We start from the raw sequence: 24,585 nt of genomic DNA on the forward strand, positions 1-24,585 counted from the left end.
TAAAAGTCCCCTGTCAGGAAAACTACATGTATTTTAGCCTTGTTCATTTTATCTCCTTAAACATCACATATCATTAATCATCTCAGTCTGTCAAGACAAAGAGCCGAAAAACACACTCTCAAATCACTCAAATGTCAAATAGGTCTCACACACAAAAATGCACTCTGGCTACCAATTACTATTGAGTTTTCAAGGTGACAAGTTCTATTCCAGGCTCTTAGCTTCACCCTCCCACCATCAGGCTCAGAGGATGGCACATCACAGACCAAAAAAATAGCTATGTTCATGCATGTGATGAACTTCACCCTACAGAATGAACAGCCTCTTTCCTGAGACATGGAGAAAAATGTGCCACCCACTGTAACCATGACATCCTCTTGGGGAGATACCAAACACTCCCCTGAATGCATGGTTGGCTCTAAGAGGAGCCCATGTTCCTCCTCCCCCTCAACCAAAGCTGCCTCCCTGATGGCCTGCCACATATGAGACACTCTATGAGATAGCTTTTCCCATAACCAAACATCCAAGGCATTGCACTGCTAGTAAGGACAAAGTTAGGTGGACACGCCATTGAAAGGGTCTGGAAAGCCAGCACAGAACAATACATGTCTACTGAGGGTGGGAGCAAAACAGAAGGACATGGCGTTAACTAAAGATAATCTTACCCTACTCCGTAACTTCTCCCTGAACCCGCAGCTCTGAGATCTGGGAGGGTGATGAGAATAGCATCAGGCATCTTTGGATGTGCACGTGGTACATATGGAAACGGCTGCCTTCTATGTGCCTACTTCAGGTCCCTCTAACCATCACTCCAAAACAATTCTGAGTTGTGTCACTACACAGCTTTTAGTGCTCAACTCCCAAACTCAAACAGGAAATCTTCTTAGTTTATAACATTATAGCTTTTTCATTTCTAAATATATTTTCCCCAAATATCCAAGTGTTTCCTCATCTTCTTAGCTTTGTTGATTTTGTTCTCTCTACAATAAAAGCCCTCCAACCATAACAGCTTAGCTAAATAGTGCCCATCATTTAAGACCCAACGCCTAAATATGGCCGTTTAGGAACAGTTCAGAGTTGCAGCTCCCAGTGAAACAGCAGAGGGTGAGTGGACACTGCATTTTTATAGCCCATGGACCAGGAGATTCCCAGGCGGAGGAGACCCACCAGTCGCCAGCGAGGCTGTTGTGGCCGGTGCGGTTCTTTAGGTCGGCCGGGCTGCTTTGCCCTGCGAGGCTGCTTTGTCAGCGGCCCGGCCGGCGGTTCTCCATACAAAATACGCTGGTCTGGGTGCCTTTTAGGCTGGCGATTGGAGCCCCAGGAAGCCACACGTTTATCTGATTAAAGAGGGGACTGAACAAGGAACCAGGCCAGGAGATTCCTGAGCAAAAAAAGCACCACGAATCTCAGCGCCGCTGTTTAAGCCAGTGCAGTAGTTTGCTGCACAGGAAACAGATCCCGGCGTCCTTTCAACAGGTGACTGGAACACCTGGGATAAAAAAGAAAAAAAAAAATGAGGCAGGGAGCCAGGTGATCAGGCTCAGCTGGTCCCACCCCTACAAAAGAATGGCAATCAGAAACTCTCTGGATTGAGTTTCACAGCAAGCACAGCTGAACCCCAGACAGTCCAGCTCTGTGGAGGAGCGGCATCCACCATTACCGAGGCACTCCACCAATAATGAGGTAGTCTGCCATTGCTGAGGCAGCCTGCTGTTGCCAAGGCAACCCGCCATTGCTGAGGCTGCCTGCCATTGCCAAGGCGACCCGCCGTTGCTGAGGCAACCTTGCATTACAGAGAGAGTCCACCAATATAGAGGCGGGCCACCATTGCCAAGGCAGTGCTAACTATGCCCATATAAACAAGACTGCAGGGAAGTTCACAGGGCAGCTGGGCGGAGCCCACAGCAGCTCAGCAAAGCCTCTGCAGGCAGACAGTGACTAGGCTGCCTCCTTGCTGGGCAGGGTAGCCCTGAAAAAAAAAAGGCAGCAGCACAATAGAAACTCATAAATAAAGCCCTAGCTCCGTGGGACAGAGCACCTGGGAACAAAAAGCGGTTTATGAGTTCTGCTGCAGCAGACCTAAACGTACCTGCCCAGCAGCTCTGAATGAACAATGGAGCTCACAGCTCAGCACTTGAGCTCCTGTAAAAAACAGACTGTCTCCTCAAGCAGCTCCCTGACCCCTGTATATCCAGAGTCACCTCATAAAGGAGAGATCAGACTGACATTTGGCAGGTATCCTTCTGGGACAAAGATAGCAGAAGAAGAAACTGGTAGCAACCCTTACCATTCTGCAGCCACTGCAGGCAATCCCCAGGCAAGCAGGGCCTGGAATGAGCCTTAGCAGTCCTACAGCAGAGGGGCCAGACTGTTAGAAGGAAAACTAAGAAACAGAAATAACTTCATCATCAACAAACCAGACATCCACTCAGAGACCCAATCTGAAAGTCAGCAACTACAAAGACGACAGGTAGATAAATCCATAAAGATGGGAAGAAACCAGCGCAAAAAGGATGAAAACACCCAAAACCAGAACACCTCTCCTCCTACAAGGGATCACAACTCCTCACCAGCAAGGGAACAAGGTTGGATGGAGAATGAGTGTGATGAAATGACAGAATCAGACTTCAGAAGGTGGGTAGTAAGAAACCTCTGTGAACTAAAAGAACATGTTCTAACCCAATGCAAAGAAACTAAGAACCTTGAAAAAAGATTTGATGAAATGCTAACGAGAATGGACAACTTAGAACGGAATATGAGTGAATTGATGGAGCTGAAAAACACAACACGAGAACTTCCCAAAGCATGCACAAGTTTCAACAGCCAAATTGACCAAGCAGAAGAAAGGATATCAGAGGTCAAAGATCAACTCAATGAAATAAAACGAGAAGGCATGATTAGAGAAAAAAGGGTAAAAAGGAATGAACAAAGTCTCCAAGAAATGTGGGACTATGTGAAAAGACCTAATCTACATTTGATAGGTGTACCTGAATGTGACAAAGAGAATGAATCCAAGCTGGAAAGTACTCTTCAGGATATAATCCAGTAAAACTTCCCCAACCTAGCAAGGCAGGCCAATATTCAAGTCCAGGAAATACAAAGAACACCACAAAGATATCCTTCGTGAAGAGCAACCCCAAGGCACATAATCGTCAGATTCACCAAGGTTGAAATGAAGGAGAAAATGCTAAGGGCAGCCAGAGAGAAAGGTCGGGTTACCCATAAAGGGAAGCCCATCAGACTCACAGCAGATCTCTCAGAAGACCCAACGCCTACCACATTTCCTCTGTGAAGATCCTCATTAAAGAAAGGATCATCATCAAACCTGCACAGAATTCTCCTGTCATCTAAATTCTGGATGCAGATTAGCTGGACCAGCAGAACACAGGATATTCCCCATCTCAGTTCCAACAATAACCCACGGTAGGGCATTCAATACATGCTAGTACAGATATCTACTTCTGACCAATTCTGCAAGTAACAGTTTTCTAGAATCCTGATATCACACAGTACTAAACAAAGTTACTTTAGCCTTGAACTAATCATAGCAAATAACTTCTGCCAAAATTAAAATGAGGCTGCTTCCTTATAATTGGGAATATATATCTTCTCTACGGTTGCTTTTCTCTCGGTTATATTGCTTTTCCTTCACTTTACGTGCCAGTTCTGCTGTTTTCTCTTTCATTAGCATACTACCAGATCTTTCAAATGAAAGCATTAAAGTAGATAATTTTCTATATTTTTCCTTAAAAAAATCACTTCAGATTTATATGTAGTTATTAAATGAAAATAATCAAATACTGTTTCCAAAATATAGTATTTTTTGGATAGCAAGATAATTACTTTCTAAATGTTTCTGATTTGGTTCAGCTCTAAGGAATTAGGTGTTTCCTATTTATAATCTATTACATGACTAATAGGTATAGTGTTCACCTTCAAAAGCATCCAAAATGAGGAATTCAGTATGTTAGCTTATTATTCGTATTCCCACTAGCCAGGTAAATTGGCCTTTACGTTTCACAATTTCTCCAAGTCTTTGATTCCTATTACTATGCTTCTTAATGGTTATGTGTTTTCATTGACAATAGTAGGAAAGAAATAGTAGGAGGAAAGAAATAATCAAAATGCTAAAGCTTTAAAGATAAAAATGACAATATAAAAAATGTACACTATATTAAGAATAAGAAACTCATGACATTCAACCTTTTCTAAAGGAAAGAACAGCATATTCATGCATTTATGTACATCCAGAGTAGTTTATAAAAGGTTTAAACACTATCTTCATATAATAAACCCAGATTTTAAAAAGAACTTTTGTTTTACTCACATTCTTCATTATGATGGATCATGTAAATGTTGCCATTTAAATATAGCAGATGAATTTCTTACATTTTAGACACCGAATAATATTAGTTCTAATGAGGAGGACGAGGATTTACATTAATTGGGCACTGACGGGAGCTTGTCAGTCACTTTTAACAAATAATCTCATTGCATAACCATCTGCAATGAATATTTCACTCTACATTTCACAGATTTAAAAACTGAATATCAGAGTGACATTCCTACACGGCTGAACTAAAGTTTGTGTTTAGTCTGACCCCAAAGGCGATGATCTTTTCACTATACCATGTGTCCTGCCTCAATTGAGCCTTCATTATCAATAAGCCTGTGAGGACAGATATAATGTGATACCTAGGAGGAGACAAGGAGAAGCTAAGAGGAGATAATCAATGTCTTTCCCAAATATTTAGTCCACAAAAACCCTGGGAGATTTCAACCCAGTTATGAGACCATAAATTAAAACTTAAAAATTATCTAGTTTAGCATGGGATTACAAAGTCACAAAATGACTTATAATACTTCTTCATCTAATCATACATTACGTGATGAACTCTAAAGTATTTTCTAGAACAAGACCCCACTCAAAGCAACTACTATTAAAACCATCTAAAAATAAAATAAAATAAGTCTCTATTGATGGTGATATAGGGCCATCTTCTTTGTGAAGGTAAACCAAATACTAAAGTTTAGAGGCATCATTTCTTTACTGTGCATGCCTGTTCTTTTGCCCAACACCGGTAGAAAGGGAAGATATAGGGAATAAAGGGGCATGATCTCAGAATAAATAGCACATTCATCGGCACAGACACCTGTTACAATATGGCTTTTCCTAATTCAATATCTGTCTCTAGTCTCTGGAGCAGTTGCCAATAACTAGGCCCCATATAATACACTGGAGATCTGGAGTGGACTCAGATAGTCCTGGCCTTCCAAGGTCCCACAGTCCAGTAAGAGAGATAGATCAACTACACACATCACTGCAATTGTAGATAAAGCAATACACATGTCACAGAGATATATAAGTGTTCAAAGGTAACAATGACCCCGTGGCCACCACTGGGGATAGGTCAAGTGGTGACTATGTCAACAGGTGGAGGTGGGGCCCAGCAAACGAAGAAAAGGGCTGGTGTCTTCCAGATCTGGCATTTGGCTTCCTGGACTGCAAGTTGCAATAAGCCTGCAATGCAGTTGATTAGTGCCACACTGTGCAGGGTCTAGCACATGGCAGCAAGAATTCTGTATCCAACTGATGACCTTTGAACGAGCAGTTTCTGTAGAAAGGAAAGGTCTAAAATTAAACTACAAAATGTGATTTGCATTTATAAATCCTATGACGAAGCCTCCAACTCTTTCCTTTTCTCTTGTCAGCTGCTGCCAACACCTGAAGTTTCATTCAACACCCTGAATTTCATTTCCTTATGCCTCACTCCCTTGGAAGATTTAATTAGTGATACATTCAAAGTAGAATAAACAGAGCAATAAAGAGAAAAATTAAAGTAGTGTCAGGAAGCATCAGCAGCAGGAGATTGGCCAAGGGAAGAAATCAATGGATCTTGAGGATGGGAAGGAAAAGTCTGTACACCCAGCCATTCCTGTCCACCCCCCCCCCTTCATACTTCCCTGCAGAAAATGAGAGTCAACCAGTGAGGAAAAAGAAGGATCTAGGCGTGTTAGAAAGTCACAGTCAGTGAGCACACTAGTTGAACGCATCAATTTGAAGTCAGACAGATGAATATCCACCTACTAGCTGTGTGGACCTCAGCAAGTCACAACCTCTCTGATCCTTGCTTTTTTGCCTATAAAATAGGGATACAAGCAGTACCAGCCTTAAGAGTTGTTGGAAAGAAGAAATGAGATAAAAGAAAAAAAGCCTGGCCCAGTGAGCCCTATGGTAGCCTTCTATTATTAGCTGGAACTTTAGATGAAAACAGAGGTCAGGTACCCAACCCTCTACTGCAATCAGATAATGGAAGACACAAACCCTCCCATCCCCAGTGTGCTCATGCATGCATGTGAGTGTATAAGCAGAAAAATTCCATACTCAAATTGATTGTTTACTTATAAGAAAAAGATTGTTTTCTTATAAGGAGCCATGAGCACCTTAATGCCATTCTGGGGAAGAGTTCTAAATCAAACAAAGAAGAAGAAAGAAGAAGGAAAAAGAAGGAGGAACAAAGAAGAAGAAGTGGAGGAGGAGGAGGACGAGAAGGAGGAGGAGGAGGTGGTGGTGGAGGAGAAGGAGGAGGAAGAAAGAAAAAGAAAGTAGAGAAAAAAGGAAAGTAGGAAAAAAATAAGAATTTATTCTTGTGGAAATTTGGCATCCAAAGCACAGGACTAGAAAAAGCTTAGTTGACAGAAGTAGGATTCTCAGGATGTGAAAAGAATATGCACTCTTTTCTGCTAAAGAGACACTATGCTCAGTAGGCCGGTTTAACTGTAAGGACATCTAAATTTACAACCAATATGTGCTTTAACCACGTACACACACACACACACACACATACACACAGGCCCGCCCTTACCCAGCTCACACCTGTATTACTTTCAAAGTGTTACTTTGTGTTTCAATGTATTACTCTGTATTTCAATGTAACGCTTTGTAGTTCAATGTATCACTTTTTGCCATTACTTTCAATGGCAAAAATCTCAATTACTTTTTCACCAACCTAATATTATTTGGAACACCAGATGTCATGGGTCTCCAGAATGCACCAAGTGAGGCTAGAGAGCACTAGCAAGACGAATGTGCAGGAGGAGTGCAGAGAGACCAGCAGTCACAGGAGCAGCGGTACCATGTTGTCAAGGCTGCATAGAAGGATCAGGGCTGGGCAATTCACCTTGGGAAGTGGGGGAAACAACTCTGTTTACTGCAAACTAGGACTATGGGGTCTAGAATCCATTCCTATAGATGGAGGCCTGAGGGGCTTTGTATAAGGCCACATTTAATTCAGAGGTTCCCAAATACCTTTGGCCAAGACTTGAGAAGCTCAGTACCTAGAGTATGAATCTCACTGTGCCTTGCCTTTTTTAAGTACCCAGGGCTAAAGCACTCTAGAAAATGTTAATGACCCAAGAATGACTACCCATGAACATTCAATAATGCTACTTCAGGCTACTCTTCAGAAATAGTTTTACTCAAAGAACTAAAATGCAAATGGTCATTAAAAATTATTCTCCAAAGAGCCTAATATTTGACTGAACACTATATTTTTCAAGAAATTTCATCTGTGTGTAGAGAGAGATTTATTCTTGTTTACACAACACATTCAAACATTTTGACAAATTAACTGTCATCTGCCAAGCCAAAGTCCAAGAACTTCCTTAGACAAGAAGTTGGGCACAATTAGCAGCTTAACAAAACACATCTGCAATCCAGAAAGTACCTTAATTCTAATCCCCTTACGCTTTCAACAGAGGAAAAGAAAAAAAGAATGCAACTAAAAACATCCCAAGGGTCCCTAATATTGAGGTCACAATATTAAGGGGACGTTTCTAACAGGTCCTGGAAACACCTGCCATATCAGAGAAATACTGATAGCCCACATCCCCATTCAACACACAGCAACTTTGCTCTTCTTCAGAACCTTAGTCTGTGGTTTGAATTCATGATTTACCTAGTTAATTCCTAATATACCCTTTCCCAGACAAGGTAAATATATCAATGTAGTCTATCCATAAGAAGAAACTATTGATTATTACATTTTTATTATGGAAAAGCAGACTTGGTGAATTGTACCACTTGGATTTAATTACTTTGGTCAGCAGTCCAATGACTTCAAGGATAAAGCTGGAAGAGACATCTGTAGAGAGTAAATGGAAAATCTCCAGCAGCTCTGACTTACTCTAGTAGGGTATGACCCCAATTCAGCTGGAGTCAGATTTTACCTTCAGTGCTGTTTTTATGAGTCTGTTTGAGGAATGAAGAATCAATTATTAAAAGATCTTAAACTTGGAATGAAAAATCACAACTTAACATAGTGATTTTGGCTTTTATATACTGAAGCCTGTTAAAGCTAAAAGAGTCCTCTGAAATTATCTCATCCAGATCTTTCATATTACAGATGAGGAAGGTGGGATCCGAGGAGCATTGATGACTTGCCCAAGGTCACGTCTTTCTTTAGAGATGCTCTTTCCATTACACAGCAGGGACTTCAGATGGAAATTTACTAAGTAAAATGCCATTCCCAGGGCACCCCTTTACTATTGGCACTAAATGACTACAGGCTCTGACCTATTGGCTTCACCTTTTTCTACTAAAGAGATACTATGCTCATACCCTGGTTTAATTGTTTAGGACTTCTGCGTTACAAGCAACTTGTAAAGCAGTGGTTTACAATCTTGGTAAAACAGGGGGTTAGAATTTCAATGGCATTGTTCCCATAGAAACAATGTTAGAAGTGGTGGGTTGGTGCCAACACAACTCATAGAAGTATATTTAAATTATGATAAAACTGCAATACCATTTACTATATTACAGAAAATATAGTAAAAAGCAATATTTTTATAATTCTTATGATTAACAATTCAGAGCAAACAGAAAAGCAATCTATTCCAAAGTAAAGTTTCAGATTTCTGTTATCTTGAATGTTGATAGTTAAAGAAAAGCAGTTTTAACAAGTATTCATTTAACAAGAATATCCTGGTTTCCATCAGATTGACAGCCTGCCACCAAGAAGCCACAGAAGCCTGCAGGAGTTGGGGGAATGACAAGAAAACAGAATGGGAAGCCTACAGATATGCCCTAAACACTAAAGAAATTGAGATGACTTCTAATCCTGTAAAATGAAGAAAGGAATATCTTCCCAGAAAGGAGATAGAAACATGTTGAGGTTATTCTGATGAGAATTGGAGCACTCTCGGGGACTAATTATTTCTCATTTCACTTGAGAAAGCATAGCTTCCCTTTTTGCTTAGTACAGATATTTCACTAGCATTGCTCATGCTCCTCAGTCATGACAAAGGTTGTACTTAGCTATGAATGAAAGGGGGGCGGGAAGGGCAAAAGAAGAAAAGGTAACTGAGGAAGAACTAAAAAGAAGGCAGGATCACCCAGCTCAGATCCCATGTATTTGTGATCTCTTCAGGAACCCAGGTCTTTCATTCATTTATTGCTTAATCTTCCTGAGCACAGTGTGCAGCATAAGTTAGTATTCAGCAAATGTTTATTTGCTTAAGAGACACAAGATTCCACAGTGAGGTACTACTCCACACCCACAAGGATGGCTATAAACAAAATAACAAGTGTGAGTAAAAGGGGATATGGAAAACGTGGGGCCTCATACACTGCTGGTGGGAATGTAAAGTGGTGTAGGCTCTTTGGAAATAGTTTGTCGCTTCTTCAAAATGTTAAACATAGAGTTACCAGATGACCCTCCAATTTCACTCCTATATATATATCCCCCAAAAATAAAAATAGAAATGTGTACCTCAATGCTCTTAGTAGCATTATTTAAAATAGCCAAAAAGTGGACACAACCCAAATGTCCATTAACTAATGAATGGATAAATAAAATTTGGTTTTTCCATACAACATAATATAATTAGACTATTTTAAAAAATGAAGTACTGATACATGCTACCACTTAAATGAAACTTGAAAATGTTAAGTCAAAGAAGCAAGTTACAAAAGATCACATATGGCATGATTTCATTTATATGAAATATCCAGAATAGGAAAATCTTTAGAGACAGAAAGTAGATTACTGTTTGCCTAGAGCTGGGGTTTGGGGGAAATGGAAAATGATTGTTAATGAGTACAGGGTTTCTTTGGGGGATAAATGAAGTGTTCTAAACTTAATCATGGTGATAGTTATATGTCTCTGTGACTATACTATAAACCATCAAACTCTACAATTTAAATGGTAAACCATAGGGTATGTGAATTATAGTTTAATAAACTTTTTAAAAAGTCACAAGGTTACTATACCTAAGAAATTCCTTTATCTATTTATTCAACAAATATTTTAAGTCCCTACTCTGTGCCAAGTATGTTAAAGGCCTATACAAAATGGTAAACACAACAAAATTGCTAGCTGCTCTCAGGGCATTTATACTTTAGCGATATGGGGTACAGACAATCAGTAAAAACTCAAGGAACTAGATAGACACAGTGAATTTAACACAGACTCTTTGGTATGCACCATCTCCCAAATTCAAGTAAAGTGACTGCCAAAGACTTAAGAGGTCTGAAAAGAAGTGACAAAGAGCACAAAACAGAAAATAGCCCCAGATAAGGCATGGCAACAAAAATTTTAACTATGGAAAACTGATGGACAAATGGCTGATTTAGAAGAGCTGAGAAATATGAAACCCAATTGCTTACAGTATGAAAAGTAATAAGAAGCAAGTTTCAAAGCCCCAGAAAGTCTTGGGATGGAAACACAGGGCAACTCTGAAGGTTGAGCTTCAGGGGATACTGAAAACAGGAGCTGGTTTGAAAGTTGAGGGAGCAGTAAGACAGCCATCTCTAGATTTCACTCCCCAGGCTTCCACCTCTCCTCCTCTGGCCAGAAAACAGGGGTGTAGTTCCACAGAGGTTGAAGCAGAGAGAGTTTGGACTCAGGGACAAAATCTGGAACAGGGCAGAGGCACTATATTGAAAATGGTGTTGAGTAAAAGTATTCACACTGAACAGTGAGGTCCCAGTCTCTTCCTCTGATCAGCACCCAGGACCTTGGCAGTTGGCCTCAAACATCCCAGGCAAAGGTTGGATGATTCCTTTCTGAGGAAAATGATTCCTCCAATAGAAAAGAACGACAGATGCTGTCATTAGTGAATGTCCCAATAAAATTGTAGGTAATCTATCAGTTAGCAAACTCTGCCCAAACAAGAATAAGTGCCAATTTGATTTTTAGTGCCTCACCCCTAAAGTAATGATACAGAAATCTTAGACATGAATAGACACTCAAAGATTGTAAGATACTTAAGTAAATTGTCTATCATAAAAGACAGAAATCAAACAAGAAACAGGGAAAAAACTGTAAGAAGTTTAAATAATTCAGGGGACAGAAAAAAAAACTAAAAAAAGAAATCCATAATAAATAGCTTCAGAGAAATAAGAGAAGATACTGCATCCGTTAATAAAACAAATCACTACAGAAAAACATTCAGGGAATAAGAAAGTGTTCTTCAGAAATTGCATATATGAAAGCTAAAATGTTAAAATATCAAAGATTTGAAGACAACATTAGGAAACTTTCTCCCTGAAAGAAAAACAAAAGATGAGAGACGGAAAACAGCTGATAAAAGATTGAGAAATTAGTGAATCAATCTAGGACTAACAGCAGTTGTAGACAGAGCAAGCAGAGAAAATGGCAGAAGGAAAAGTATCTGATAAATAAGTTACATAAAAGATATTCTAAGAACTGAACAACATAAATTACCGCATTGAAAAGGTCCGGCAAATGTGTTATGCAATTAGCAGAAAATACTTCCATTAAGGCACATATGATGAAGTTTCAGAACATAAGGGAAGAAGAGGAGTAACTTATAAAGGGTCAGGAATCCAGATGGCAGAATTTCAACAGCCATACTGGAACTCAGTAGCTTCAAAGTTCTGAGGGGCAGTACATCCAATCTAGAATTTTATAACTAACTAAAATATTAAGAATGAAAGTAGATTACAGACATGTAACATCACAAGATAAATAATAAATCGTGCCTTTCATACACTGTTCTTAAGAAGATATTAAAATGTGCTTCACCGAAATGAAGACATAAACAATAAAGATGGCAATGGAATTTAGAAAACAAAAATTCCGGCCGGGCGCAGTGGCTCAAGCCTGTAATCCCAGCACTTTGGGAGGCCGAGGCGGGTGGATCACGAGGTCAAGAGATCGAGACCATCCTGGTCAACATGGTGAAACCCCGTCTCTACTAAAACTACAAAAAATTAGCTGGGCATGGTGGCACGTGTCTGTAATCCCAGCTAGTCAGGAGGCTGAGGCAGGAGAATTGCCTGAACCCAGGAGGTGGAGGTTGCAGTAAGCCGAGATCGCGCCATTGCACTCCAGCCTGGGTAACAAGAGCGAAACTCCGTCTCAAAAAAAAAAAAAAAAAAAAAAATTCCAACATAGGAAAGAAGGAAAGGAAATGTCCAGAATGATAGGAAAGGGTCCCAGAACCACAGCTGACCCACAACACAAACTGGACAGGAAAAGAGAAGACTCCAGCATGGAGAGTTCCAAGCTGGGGAAAGACAAAATGAGTTAAGAGAGTGCCTGATGTATTTGCCTATTCTGGGAGGACATTTGTACATTTTGCTTTGTTTTGTTTTCTTTTCCCAGACATTTAGAGGCTAAAGTCGGGGATAAATCAAATTTTAAAAAACCGAAGTGCATGGTTTTATAAGAAAGGGAATCTGGTCTTCACATTTTGAAGATCAGTTATAAAACAATATTTACAAAATCATCATGTAAACACTGATTACTGATTTACACAAAAATTTTCATTCAACTACACTGGAAGGATAGTGACAGATAAGATGTGGGGTGGGGGAAATAGTAGAAAGCTAAGCCTTTGTCTTCCATAATAGGACGCCAATAAATATGTCTAAAACTGAAAAAATTCAGAAGCAAAAAAAAATCATATTAATTAGAATTTTGGAAGAAAATACAAGAAATCTAAGTATATGCCTCCAAGGAAAAGGTATAAGGAAGAATGGAGGAGAGGACTACCATTTTTTGACCTAGATCTTGTACAGCTATTCAGCTTTTTAAACTATGCATGCATACTTACTAAAAAGTAAATGAAGAAAACAAAAGACAAAAGTTCCAAATTGGAATGTAGAAAAGGAAATAAACAAGATGGTCTGAAGGTAAGTAGGAATGAATAATCCTCTGTTAAATAAGATGGTCAAGGAAGAACCCCAAAGGGGTAATGTTTGAGCTGAGACAGGAAAGATGAAAGGATTCAACCATGGCGCAGCCTGGGGGAAGAGTTCCAGGAGGCTGCAATGCAAGCTCAGAGGTGCCGAGACTGGAATGCACTCAGAGTGTTTGAGAGCTGAAAGGAGCTCAGCACAGCTGGGGCTTAGAGAGGAGGGGCAAGTGGTAAGGAATGAAGAGGAAGAGGTAGGCAGAAGCCACAGCATAGAGGAGCTCAGTAGCCAAGGGGAGCAGTTTCTATTTTGTTAAAAATGTGTTGGCAAGTCACTAAAAGTTTTCAGGCAAGTGGAGTGAATTGAATTAAAATTGAGACAATTGCTCTGGCTGCTCTGCATAGAACGGAAAATGGTGCAAGAGCGTTGAAGTTGGTAGAACAATTAGATGCTGTTACCCTAATTCTAACAGGTGAAGATGCCACTTGGACAGTAAAGACCAAAAAAATGGGGTTAGATTTGAGATATGTTTTGAAATTAGAACCAATGGGACTTGCTGAATGATTGACTGTAGGGCATGGGGACAGAGAAAAGTGAAAAATGACCATTAGCTATTTTAGTGGAGCACTTACGTGGAAGATATGGTGGGGTGGAGGACGAAAGATTTAGGGATGGAGGCAAGACATTAGGAATCAAGTATTCCATTTTGGATGGGTTAAGTCTAATATGCCTGTAAGATATCCAAGTGTCCAGGATGGGTACCAAGCAGATACTCTTTATATAAGTTTGGAATAGAGATAAGATCTGGGAGTCATCAGCACATATATGGTGTTTAAAGCCATGAAACTAGAAGAAGACAACCAAGATCCAAGCCCTGAAGCATTAAGAGGTGAACCACAGGTCTTTTACTGGACACTGGATAACAGAGGCTTGCTCACAGTAAGCAATTATTTACTGAATGGAATCAGTAACACATATTAGACCCAACGCTTAAAATAGATTCATAGCTGTCCAAAGCTACTCAAGGAATTTTAGAACAGAAGGCCCTGGGATGAGATATAAAGGGGTAGTCAGCAAGGAAATGGCCATTTGCTTAAGAATGTAGAAGATATTTAAACATTAGATTTTCACAGAGAATTCCTGTGAAAGAGAATGAAAAGAGAACATTATTCTTTAATTGATATTTTATTATACAGAAAGGAAAACTGCAATGCTATGTGGTCTTTGGAAATTATTTAATCTTTTTAATCTTGGATTTCCTCATCTGTAAAGTGGGAATAATAACAATATTTACCTCAGTTCATAAGGAATACAAGTACATGTAATGGGCGTAACCCAATAGCTGGCCCACAGTGAGCACTCAGTAAATATTGCCTACCACAATAATTATTGTCATCATTATCATTTCTCATGGACAACACAAAATGCTTTATGGGCATCTGAAAATATTTATTCTCAATTTATTGGAGAAGTATATCAGTTGTATGAAAACTGATTATTGGATCATTCCAGTCCTGTATAGCCCACTTCTTTCTAATTTATTTAATCTGTTAACTTCTGAACAAGATGTATTGAAGTGTTCTAATATGAATCTTCTCATATTTCTAATAGCAAATAGCTTTTGTTATTAGAAATATTTGCTGATATTGTCTTAAAGTCTTCTCTTGGACTTTAATTTTGCTTGTGAAATATGTCATTCTACAAAAGTTTTAAATCATTCCTTCAGGCGTCTACTCTCCATGCCATGCTACAAAAGGCCTTCTTCATTCAATATAAGAAAAGTGTTCTCCTTCCTACTAGCATCTTTCACTATTTGTGTATCCATGACACAGTAGGTGAGTTAAAGATTTGAACAGACAACAAGGACAATAAGTTGGAGCATTTATAGAATTCACCTCATTTGGGGTGGGTGCAGTGGCTCAAATCTGTAATCCCAACACTGGGAGGCCAAGGCAGGAGGATCACTTAAGACCAAGAGTTCAAAACTAGCCTGCGCAACAGAACAAGACCATCTCTACAAAAAAAAATAATAATAATAACTCAGCGTGATGGAAAGCACCTGTAGTCCTAGATACCTGGGAGGCTGAGGCAGGAGGATTGCTTGAGCTCAGCAGTTTGAGGCTGCAGTGAACCATGATTGTACCACTGTGCTTCAGCCTAAGCAACAGAGTAAGACCTTACCTCAAACAAACAAACAAAGAATTCATTTCATCTGTTCTCTGTCTTTCTGGGATCCCAGAGCTTTGCTGTCTGAGGTCCAGAGTCTTGAAAACTGTCCCACATGTTTCTAACACATTTAATATAAAAGAGAATATGCCAAATATATTTTATAGAGTAATTTCATTTTTATACAAAATGCCCATGCATAAATACATTCATACTAATAAATGTGCACATATATTTCCAAGTGCATCGAAAATAAACTGGAATGATTTACACTAAATTATTAACACTCCTCTTGAGTGAAGGAATAAAAGTGAAGCAGGGATCACTTTTTATTTTATTTCAGATATCCCTTCAATGTGTTAATTTTCTATAGTGTTCATATATTACCTTTATAGGTTATTGCAAAAATAATAAAAGTGTTGATAAGAATGTCTTGAATCATTTTCCCTGACTACCCTTCTTCAACATAAGCTGTGTTGAAGCAGAGGTGTTTGTCTGTGACTGACTGGCTCACATGTCAGTTCAAATGACACTGTTTCCTTCACATTGTGATATCTAATTAAGGCTTTCTAGACTTTATCTGTCTCCCATGTTTTGAAAAGCTCATCATTTAATTCAAATAATATAAGGATGAGGACAATTTAAATCAACAAATATATGCTTTTAAATTCAGTTTGAGGAAAATAACTCTATCAACCATAATTTGAAATGTAGCTATGGATATTACCATCTCCATTGAAACTTTCTTGCTGGTAGAAGAGATGTTTTATCTCCAGAGAAAATCGAGAGGCTGTCAAGCAATTCCACTACATGGTACAACCCATCAGGAAAGTCTGATTTCTTGTTTTGAATACTGTATTTAAATTTGATGGCAGGTTTTGCATTGTAAATTGAGGGAAAAAATTCTTGTGCAACCAAACGTCAATCGCATTTCCAGAGCTAGAGCCCAAAATGTAAATTCCACTACGTATTTTAAATGCCCTTTGAATAAAAAAGTTTAGCAAAAGCAGTTGGTCTAGATGTAAAGAAATGCTTCTTAATGTGTCTCCAGGTGGGATGTTAATCCCTCAAGTATTTTTAACCTAGGGCAGGTCACCACATAAAATAATATATCAAGCTTTTTCTTTCTATACTCAGAGAGGTGGCATGGATGCTCTTTGGAGGGCCCATTGAACTTTAGACTTTATTAAATCTATCATATATTTTGTATTCACTCGCACACACACACACACACACACACACACACTTATACACATACACATATTTACTCCTGTGTTACTCAGGGTTCTCCAGAGAAACAAACCAGTGGAACATATAGAGATATATATGAGAAGATTTACTATAGGAATTGGCTCACGTGGTGATGGAGAACAAGAAGTCCCAAGATATGCCACCTGCAAGCTGAAGGATCATGAAGCCAGTGATGTAATTCAGTCCCATGTCTGCAGGTTGAGAATAAGGGGAATTATGTGCAAGTCCTGATCTGAGTCCAAAGGCTCAAGAACAAAGAACACTGCTGTCCAAGGGCAGGAGAAGATGGATGTCCCAGCTCAAGCAGAAAGAGAAATTGCCCTTTCTCTGCCTTTTTGCTCTATGTGGGCCCTAGAGAGACTGGATGATACCCACCCACATTGGGGAGGCCACATGAGTTACTCAGTCCACCAACACAAATGCTACTCTCTTCCAGAAACACCTTTACAAACATACCCAGAATTAATGTTTTACTAGCTGTGTGGACATCCCTTAGTCCTATCAAGTTGACACATAAGATTAATTATTATAATTCCTGACTTTTAACCTTCACATTACAGTAAGAAGTCCTAGCCAGAGCAATCAATCAAGAGAAAGAAATAAAAGGCACCCAAATAGAAAAAGAGGAAGTAAAACTATCTCTCTTCATAGAAAATATGTTACTATTCCTAGAAAACTCCATAGTCTCTGCCCAAAGGCTCCTATATCTGATAAAGAATTTCAAAGTTTCAAGATACAAAATCAACGTAAAAAAAAAAAAAAAAAAAAAAGTAGCATTTCTCTACACCAACAACGTCCAAGCTGAGAGCCAAATGAAGAATGTAATCTCATTCACAATAGCTACAGAAAGAATAAAATACCTAGGAATATGGCTAACTAGGAAGGTGAAAGATTTCTACAATCAGAATTAGAAAACACTGTGGAAAGAAATCAGAGACAACACATATAAATGGAAAGTCATTCCATGCGCATGGATAGGAAGACTCAATATTGTTAAAATGTTCACATTGCCCAAAACAATTTAGAGATTCAGTGCTATTTCTATCAAACTACCAATGACATTTTCCACAGAATTAGAAAAAAATTCTAAAATTCATTTGGAACCAAAAAAGAGGCTGAATAGCCAAAGCAATTCTAAGCATAAAGAACAAAGCTGGAGGCATGACACTACCTGACTCCAAACTACACTATAAGGCTACTGTAACTAAAACAGCATGGTACTAATATAAAAACATACATAGACCAATAGAAGGGGTTAGAGAACCCAGAAGTGAAGCCACACACCTAAAACCATCTGATCTTTGACAAATCCAACATAAACAAGCAACAGGGAAAGGACTCCCTATTCAATAAAGGTTGCTAGAATAACTAGCTAGCCATATCCAGAAGGTCAAAACTGGACTCCTATCTTTCATCATTTACAAAAATCACCACAAGATGGATTAAAGACTTAAATGTAAAACCTAAAACTATGAAGACTCTAGAAGAAAATCTAGGAAATACCATTCTAGTCATCAGCCCAGGCAGAGATTCTATGACGAAGACTCCAAAAGCAATTGCAATAACAACCAAAAATTGACAAGTGGGACCTAATTAAAATAAAGAGTTTCTATATAGCAAAAGAAACTATCGACATAGTAAACAGACAACCTACAGAATGGGGAAAATACTTACCAACTATGCATCCAACAAAGTTTTCATAACCAGAATCTACAAGAAACTCAAACAAATCAAGCAAAAAAACAAACAACCGCATTAAAAAAAAATGGGAAAAGGGCATGAACAGACACTTCTCAAAAGAAGACACATTCATGATGAACAAACATATAAAAAACTGTTCACTATCACTAATCATTAAGAAAATGCAAATCTAAATCACAATGAGATACTAACTCACACTAGCCGCAATGGCCATTATTAAAAAGTCATTAAATTGCAGATGCTGGCTACCTTGCAGAGAAAAGGGAATATTTATACACTGCTGGTGGGAATATAAATTAGTTCAGCCACTGTGGAAAGCAGTCTGGAGATTTCTCAAAGAACTCAAAATAGAATTACCATTTTACCCAGCAATTCCATTACTGGAGATATACCCAAAGGACTATAAATCACTCTACCATAAAGACATTTGCACATATACATTCATCATAGCACTATTAACAGTAGCAAAGACATGGAGTCAACCTAGATGCCCATCAATGGTGGACTGGATAAAGAAAGTTGCAAGGTCAGGAGATCAAGAACACTGAAATGCTGTCTCTACTAAAAATACAAAAATTAGCTGGGCGTGGTGGCACGTGGCTGTAATCCCAGCTACTCAGGAGGCTGAGGCAGGAGAATCACTTGAACCAGAGAGTCAGAGGTTGTAGTGAGCCAAGATCATACCACTGCACTCCAGCCTGGCAACAGAGTGAGACTCTGTCTAAAAAAAAAAGAAAGTGCATATGCACCATGGAATACTATGCAGCTGCAAGAAAAAAATGAGATCATAACCTTTGCAGCAACTTGGATGGAGATAGATGCCATAATCCTTAGCAAACCAACGTAGGGACAGAAAACCAAATGCCACATGTTTTTACTCATAAGTGGGAGCTAAATATTGAGTACACATAGACACAAAGAAGGGAACAATAGACACTGGGGCCTATTTGGGGGTGGACGGTGGGAGGATGGTGAGGACTGAAAAGCTCCCTATCAGGTATTATGCTGATCACCTGAGTGACAAAAGAATCTGTACATTGAACCCCCACAACATACAATTTACCCATGCAACAAACCTGCACATATACCCTTTGAACCTAAAAGTCACAAACAACAACAAAACCACTATAGATTTGGAGTAGATGCTAAATTTTCAAAAGTACCAGAGCTTTAGCCATCAGGATTGTAGGAGAAAATATAATTTAATACTGAGACTTGATTGACTAACTTTTGTGAAAGCACTTAGAACAGTGCCCAGAACCTGGTAGAAGCCAGGGATGACCATCAAAATATTTCACCATCAATATGGCATAGTCATCTACCAATCACAACACACACCAGCTATGAAACTTTAGTGGGATTATACCAGAGCATACTGCCTAAATTGTTACTAATAAAAGTTCAATAAATGTTTGGAATTTTTTATTTGCCTTTATTCACCGAGTTTGTCAGAGTAAAATCAATATTTATAAGACAGTATCATACTAAATATGTTTTTTAATTGAGTTACAGGTTGGTGCAAAAGTAATTGCAGTTTTGGCCATTAAAGTAACACAATAAATATTTAATTGTACTTATATCTTATTCACTAATCTCGTTGATACTGGAAGACTGCAGAAAGCTATCTCCCAAAAACTTTAAAATAAGAGAAATAAGGTCCCCCTCTGAGAATTAAACTATAAAATCAACTTTTGCTGGGAGAAATTATCTGTAATAGTAGCTGGAGAACTTCCTCAAATTAAGTAATTGGAAGATAACTCAAAACAAAGTTTTATTACGTTAAAGCTGTGGAATATCTAAAGTTCAGGAAAAGAGAGAAATAGAGAAAAATCTCCACATTCAGAACTGCCCCAGAAAAAAAAAAAAAAAAAAAAGGCAGATGCTGACCAGACCAGGGAGCCCAGGCCAGCACACTGGCACACAGGAGTACATCGGCCCATATCACAGCTGCCTTCAGAGGTGGGGAGCCCCTGGAGCAATATCGCTAAGGGATGTTACCCTGAGATTAACTACATTTCTTTCATTTCAACCTACTTATTGATTTGGTACCCAAAAAGAGGGCAGGGGTTGGAGGGTTATTATCTGCTCAGATGGATCTAATCATACAGCTCACTCTGGCTCCTGTGAAGTTCCTTCTTGTTGTAAATTAGTAAATTGACATTCTGGTGCCCCAATCAGCCCCAAGTACATCCCAATTAATAAAAGTCAGACACTCAGGGCCTGATGACCTTCCGGTACTGATTAGAGAGGAAGGTGGTAGAGCTTAGTGCTGAAGACTATAAGGTTTTAAGCCACATAGAGCTAGCTTCAAATGCCAGTTCTGCCTTTCTCTACACCTATGATTTTAACTTCCTTTAGTCTTGTTTTACACATTGATAAAATGTATATACTAGTTCTTCCCATATAGGGTGATTAATGGATTAAAAGTGCTAAAGTTTGTGAAGTGCTGTCATCATTAAGGGAGTCTCTGGGCTTTCAGAGCAGGAAGACACATCCCTGTAACCAGACCCCAACACACTCCCCTGTGCATCCTCACCCACGTAATACGTTTAGCTGTCATCTGCAAATGCCTAAAACTGCACTGAATTAGGTTTACATGGTGTCTCTTTTGATGGGCTCTGAGTTCATATTCATCTCTTTATCCTCAGTGTCTCTCTCAAAATAGGTTTGTTTAGTTCTCCTAAATTGTTTTAAATCCTAGAAAACACCACAGTGCATGCACAATGAAGCTACAGCACATCTGTAGACGTTTTTCTACACATTTAATAACACTTACTCTGCAGCACAGTGATAATTTAGAAATGGAGGGGTGTACACAATGACTGTTAGCCACATTATTAGCATTTGCTTAATTTGATTCTCATAGAAACCTGTGCTGTCTCTTCATTATTGACCCTTTATTTCTAGATTTTTTTAAATGATGTCATAAAAGTTAAGTCAATTACAAATAAATGCAGTCAGATATGACACAAAAGTTCTCAGACACTTCCCATGTGCTTTTGACATCACACCACTACCCACAACATGCATACACACACACACACAAAACAACTGGCTACTAAGAATCTAAAGTTGCCAAAACAAACATGTCAGGAGAGATCAGTTGGCAAGAAAGAAAGAGAAGCATATTTTTAACAAAGCAAGAAAACACATTGAGTCTATATCTTATAAATATTAAGAGCCTATCTTAGGTCAAGGCAGTTGCTAAGGAAACACTTCCTCCTGATTATTCTGTCTATGGGAAGGGAGCTGAATAGTGTAACTCTTGGTCTCTCTGTGCCCCTGTACTCACTTTACCCCTGGAGAGCTGAAGGGATGGATCTGATTGGTAAATGGGGGGAGATTTAACAAGGCATGCTCTGCTCTGCTTCCTCATGGGAACCAAGCTTTTTGAAGGATGCAGTATTCTCTACCACTTTCCCTCAACTACTGTCTTCCAGGTCCATGGCTGCCATGACAGCAAGGGCCAGTCTATCCAATTTGTACGTTCAGTCTTTAACTCTCTTTGGTTCTCACAACAAGCCATATTTTCTAATCTTGCCCTTACTAGTAATTAAAGTGATCATCTGGCCTCCATCCGCCATTCCTTGGTTTGTCTTAACTTATCGGAAACTCAAGCAGGAAAAATGAATATTATTTATTGAACTCAAACACTCCTAAGTATAAATTCTGATATTAGCACTATCACCTTGGACAAATTGGTTATCTACCTGGTAACATGGGAAAAATTAATCTCTCTGGGCCTCAGTGTCAATATCTATAAAGTATACAAAACACCCCTCAGGTTAAACATGAGAATGAAACAAGATTTTCAATAGATAGATTTATATATTGCTATGGTGTAGCTTTCTGTCTCCACCCAAATATCACCTAGATTTGTAGTTCACACAATCCCTATGTGTCATGGGAGGGACCCGGTGGGAGGTAATTTAATCACACAGGCGGTTACCTCATGCTGCTCTCATGAGAGTGAGCAAGTTATCACCAGATCAAATGGTTTTATAAGGTGCTTCCCCATTTTGCTCAGCAATTCCCCTTCCTGCCAACCTGAGAAGGACGTGTTTGCTTTACCTTCCACTGTGATTGTAAGTTTCCTGAGCCCTCCTCAACCATACTGCGCTGTGAGTCAATTAAACCTCTTTGCTTTATAAATTACCCAGTCTTAGGCAGTTCTGTGTAGCAGCGTGCAAACAGACTAATACAATATTATATACTGTACATTATATATTTTATATACTATATTTCGTGTGTGTGTGTGTGTGTGTGTGTGTGTGTGTGTGTCGAGATAGACAGACAGATATATCAAAGGTTCTGAAACTCTCAACCTGAATCAAGCATCAGAATCACCTGGAAGCCTTGCTAAAAAGATTTCTGGGCCCCACTCCTCCCTGCCAACCTCCAGTTTCTGCTTTGGCAGGTAGGGCCTAGAATTTGCTAATACTGCTGAATTAGGAACCACACTTTGAAAACCACTGAGATTATGTGCACACACACACACAGAGAGAGAGAGAGAGAGAGAGAGAGAGAGAGAGATCTTAGTATAGCATCTGTCTCATGGGATATACTCAATAAAATATTTAATAAAATAGTCCATAAAACAACTACTGCTGGTTTTCTTTTGTTGTTTCAAGAAAATAACAGCAGTGGTTCTCAGCCAGTGGAGATTTTGCACACACATACATGCACACACACGTACACACACATGTATACCCACAAGGGCATTTGACATATATTTTTATTGTACCAACTGGAGGGTGGGCAAAGTGCTACTAGCATCTATTGGTCTTATGAGCAGAGGCCAGTGACACTGCTGAACATACTGCAGTGCACAAGACAGCCCCCAACAACAAAAATGGTCTGGCCCAAAATGTCAATAGTGCTGAGATTAAGAAATCCTGCTCGAATGCTTCTCCTAAAACCCTCCATCTATAATTCAAGCATCTATGGCTACCTATTTTCACATACAGCCTCTCGTACCATTTGATAGAGATTTGACCCATTAGAGACTCATTAGGCTAAGCAGAAACACCCTGTGTAATAATCTAAAAGGAAACTTAAATTTGTTTTATCAGATTATTTTCTTATATAAGAAATGTCAGTTCAAGAGGGGTTTTGATAAAGGAGAACAGTTAGTCTGGGAACCACTGGTATGTGGGTTGAGAAATTTTTTAAGAGAATTGAGAGAGTTTTTAAGAGAAATTTGTGAATAAAGACTTACAAATATCCAGGACCATCATAAAATCATCATTTAAATGCAGAAATAAAAACAAATTATGTACAAGTTTCTTGCTCATTAAATTTTCATGCTTGGAATATTTAGAAATGTTAAGATGCTAAGGAAAAATATATTTTTCTCCCTGAAGATTCCTTGAGTTTTTCTACCAGCAAATAAACAAGACACAATTTCAGTGGTCAGCAGTTTTAGGAATATAGAGTTGTTTGTACTTTTTTCCATCTATTTGAGAAAATTAGATGAGCCTTCTAAAATGATTCTTTTGAGTGATTTTTTCTCATTCACAACTTGTTAAGACCTAGGACAGTTTTACTACTTACTCTGTCACAACCTCTCTGAGCCTTTTTTAAATTAATGTAGAACACAAGTTTCAGAAATTGTACATTGACAGTAATGGGCAAATCTCATCTTCATAACTACTATTTTTTCACCTACCAACTTTTCTCAAACTTTGCACCTTAGGGCATCTGAGTTTGATTCCCGGCCTAGATTCAGTATCCACTGAAAATCCAGGAAAGTCCTTGAATCAGGCCACATTAGGTATTAACATGCAGCCTCTTTAGCCACCTGGGAGAGACAATAACCTGACCAGTCAGATTGGACTAAGGCTAGCCCCTAGGTTCTGATTCCCAAGCCTTCAGGAAGCAGTCCCCTGATTGCTGTACCTGGGACATAAAGAACTCAACCAGAGAGAAGAGAAAGTTCAGTGAACAGTCTTGGTCTGTGGCTATTGTTTGCCAGTAACTAAAGAACTGTAACAGTAGAAAAGCACATTCAGGGCATCAGCCAGAGCCTTCCAGGGGAGCCATGCAGCAGAGCTAGGTTCTGAGTGTAGAACCTGGTGCCGGGTGCAGAGTTGGGTGCTGAGTGCAGAGGAACCGTTGACATTTAGGGATGTGGCCATAGAATTCTCTCTGGAGGAGTGGCAATGCCTGGACACTGCACAGCAGAATTTATATAGGAATGTGATGTTAGAGAACTACAGAAACCTGGCCTTCCTGGGCAGACAAGCAACCTCATCAAGCAGCTCCCTGACACCACAGCCAGGTAAATCCACAAAGATGGGGAAAAA

General features: G+C 39.1%; 1 long non-coding RNA gene across 1 annotated transcript; it reads left to right on the top strand.

The window, feature by feature from the left end:
- On the top strand, positions 1 to 24,585 carry LOC116558799. Its single transcript, XR_004272173.1, has 4 exons — positions 1 to 12; positions 13,511 to 13,514; positions 23,454 to 23,465; positions 24,387 to 24,585. It is a non-coding gene; the product is annotated as an uncharacterized LOC116558799 (long non-coding RNA).

The sequence above is a fragment of the Sapajus apella genome, unplaced genomic scaffold (genome assembly GCF_009761245.1).
Source record: "Sapajus apella isolate SASKATOON/1434 unplaced genomic scaffold, GSC_monkey_1.0 scaffold2, whole genome shotgun sequence".
NCBI lineage: Eukaryota > Metazoa > Chordata > Mammalia > Primates > Cebidae > Sapajus > Sapajus apella.